Source organism: Mastomys coucha, unplaced genomic scaffold (genome assembly GCF_008632895.1).
Source record: "Mastomys coucha isolate ucsf_1 unplaced genomic scaffold, UCSF_Mcou_1 pScaffold5, whole genome shotgun sequence".
Classification (NCBI taxonomy): domain Eukaryota; kingdom Metazoa; phylum Chordata; class Mammalia; order Rodentia; family Muridae; genus Mastomys; species Mastomys coucha.
The window spans coordinates 115,932,977-115,936,752 of record NW_022196911.1 but is presented as its reverse complement, the minus strand read 5'-3'; positions in this window follow the sequence as shown (position 1 = coordinate 115,936,752).

Sequence of the window (3,776 nt, the reverse complement as noted above, 5' to 3'; positions counted from 1 at the left end):
CCCCCCCCCCCCCCCCCCCCAGAGGACCAGCCGGGTAGTGGTGGCGAATGTCCTTAATGACAGCACTTTGGAGGCAGAGGCAGGTGGATTTCTGAGTTCATGGTCATCCTGGTCTACAGAGTGACTTCGGAAAACAAAAAAACAAAACAAAACAAAGCAAAACAAAATGTGGCATGAAGGAGCTCCATGAAATTCTGTTATATCTCATCTGGAACTTGACTTTTGTCCTTCCTAGGACTATCATTACAACTAAATGCTAATAATAGTTCCTAAGATAGCATAGAATATCAGTCACATTACTAAAATCCCTTACTATACAATCAAATACAGAATTGAAAATGTCTTTTTAAATTTAAAAGAGGGTAAGAGGGATACCCACTTTCATCCCTCCCTGGTATACTACATTTAGATATGTATACTTTATTTCTTTTGATAGGATAACTTCTTTTCTGCTGCCCAAAAGCATTTCTGCCTCAAAGGAGCCACAGGCGCTGCTAGCCAGCTGTGAAAGTGGGGCCCGGTGGGGCCCAGATTGTTCATCGCTGTGCCACAGGAGCCTGCTAGCAGGATGTAACTGTTGCTACTTCACTCACTCAAAATGAAAGGAAAGCTTCAAAGGGAGGTGTCTGACCCCTTGGCCTGGCTCAAAGGCAGTGCTAAGGGGTATGGTGTGCTCTGAGACTGGCTTACAATGAGTATCTGTGAAATGCCTCCCACTATGCTAATAGCTTTTTTCCACCTCTACCAGCTCGATTTGAGGAATAAAGAACTGGCAGCTGGAGCTTCGGTAGAGAGGGAGAAAGAGGCAGCGAGACAGGAGCAGGACCAGAGAAGAGAATGGAGGTAAAGAAGAGAGCATGGGAGTCGGGCTAAATTGGCTGAGAAACTGACTCAGCAAAAGGCCAGCAGACTTATAATATACAGATGTCTCTGAATCATTATTATTAAACTACAAAAGCCCTGCACTAAGGACATCTAGAGACCACTGGGCAAATGAAACTCATGAAGGTTGAGGGCAAATCCTTCCAAAGGAGATGTCCCAAGAGAAAGAGTAAACATTGGGATTCCTCATGCTGGCTTTGGGGAAACAACAAATGACATTAACTCTGTTGCACATTAACTCTCAGCATGCCAGTGCAGAATCCAAATGCCTTCTGTCAGGAAGAGGATAAAAGACACATGTGGTAAAAGACTGTGACAGCTGGGCAGTGGTGGCACATGCCTTTAATCCCAGCACTTGAGAGGCAGAAATAGGCAGATTTCTGAGTTCTGGGCCAGCTTGGTCTACAGAGTGAGTTCCAGGACAGCCAGGGCTACACAGAGAAACTGTGTCTCGAAAAAACAATCAAACAAACAAAACAAAAAAACCAACCAAATAAATAAGAAAGTTGGAAGAATACACACACACACACACACACATACACAAACCCATACACATAGCCCTCCCCTTATCCCCTGTCCCTGTTTCTCATCTTTATGTCTTGCAAGTTCAAAATGTTTACAAAACAGAAGAGCTGATTTCAGAAGGATTCCTGAACACCTCAGTGTGGGGAGCCGCAGCTGCCACCCTATATACATATATATTGAACACTTGGTCTCCGGCCAGAGCAGAGAGCATTGATAATCAAGTCCTTAGTTGGAGAAGCTGAGTGCCTCTAGTTTGTGATGCAAGCTGGCATGAATTCCCACAGCCTATTATGCTTTGCCATGTAGCTGGTGCTGATTGGGACCAGGGAAATTATTTAACCCACAAGGGCTGGGGGCTGAAGAGAGACTGGAGAGAGAGTAAGTATGTGGAGATAGGAGTAAGTATGTAGAATTAGGGCTGGTAATGGGATAGGAGAGAAGATGTAGATATAGAAGTAAGACATAAGGATAGATGTAAGATATAGAATTAGGAATAAGTATGTAATTAATAAGATGTAACTAATAAGATGTAAGTAGTAATAAGTAAGACGTAAGAAGAAGATATAGAAGAATATAAAAGAAGCTAGCTAGTAAGAGAAGAAGTAAATATGAAGGTTCCTGATTAAACTGCATGGAGAAGGGCTTCGTGTTTGCCTCCTTACTTCTAACTGGACGGGTATGGCGGCCGACACCCCAGGATTCAGAGAACACCTCAGGCACAGCATTCCCACAGAGATAAACCTGTTGGGTTAGCCCCAGAACCTTGCTCAAGGTCACAATATGCATTTCACGCATATAGAGTGCAAAAATGATCTTGTTATTAGAATTTCTCCTGAGACTATACAGGAGCCACATTGTTACAACTTGTTATTAAGTCTTTTTTTTTTTTTTTTTTTTTTTTTTTTTTTTTTTTTTTTTTTTTTTTTTTTTTTTTTAGATTTTTCGAGACAGGGTTTCTCTGTGTAGCCCTGGCTGTCCTGGAACTCACTCTGTAGACCAGGCTGGCCTCAAACTCAGAAATCTGCCTACCTCTGCCTCCCAAGTGCTGGGATTAAAGGCATGTGCCACCACTGCCTAGCCAGGATGGATTCTTACACTTATCTACCCAACAGACAGCCTTGAGCCCGGAGTACTCCCAGCTCTTCTGTCAGGGCTAACAGTTGCATTTTGAAAACTCAAAGCCCACCACCTTTTTTTTTTTTTTTTTTTTCCGAGACAGGGTTTCTCTGTGTAGCTCTGGCTGTCCTAGAACTCACTCTGTAGACCAGGCTGGCATGGAACTCAGAAATCCGCCTGTCTCTGCCTCCCAAGTGCTGGGATTAAAGGCGTTTGCCACCACTGCCCGGCTTGCCCACCCCCTATTGACACACCCACTCCATCAAGGAAATACTTCCAAATCGTGCCATTCTCTATGGGCCAATGTGGGCCATTTTTACTCAAACCACCACATTTCATACGCTGGCCTCTATAGATTTATAACTATATCATAATGCAAAAAATGCATTCAGTCCAACTTGAAAAGTTCTCATAGTCTATTACAGTATCTGCGGTGTTTAAAAGTCCAAAGTTCAAAGTCTCTGAGACTCATGCAATCTCTTAAATGTAATCCCCTGTAAAATCAAAATCAAAACTAGAACCAGGTATGATGGGACACATCAAACCTTTAATCTCAGCACTTGGGAAGCAGAAAGAAGCAAATCTCTGTGAATTCAAGCCCAGCCTTGTCTACAAAGTGAGTTCCAGGACAGCCAGGTCTGCACAGGGAAACCTTGTCTCTAAAAGAAAAAAACCAAACAAATATAAAACCCAAACCAAAACCCACTCCATGGCAGCCTCTATTTTTTTACCTAAGACCAAGAGTGGGATGTAGCCAAAGGTCAGGAATACAAGTTGTTCTTGTTTATTTGAGGGTTTCTCTGTGTGGCCCTGGCTATTGTGAATCTTTGTAGACTAGGGTAGCCTTGAACTCAGAGATATGCTTGCCTCTGCCTCTGGATAGTTGGATTAAAGACATGTGCCACCACCACCTGGCTTGGCATACAGTGCTTTTTTAAAGGCCAAATGTAGGATGCCGTCCCGCAGCTCCTACTTGCGTGGGGTTCCACGAACCGAGGATTTGGAAACCTGTAATGGGTGATAGAGAAAAGAGACAGACGCCAGGAGAATGGGTCTCATCAAGGCGCAACTTCACCACAGCCAAAGACCACAAATACACCAATCTTCGATCAGTGTCAGAGTAAGCTCAATAACCTTGCAGGTTTTGTTTGGGTAGAACATAGGAGTTACTTCAAATACAACATGACAATTGTGTTCGACAGGGTTCTCTAGAGTCACAGAACTTATGGTAGTCTCTATGTAGTAAAGCAATT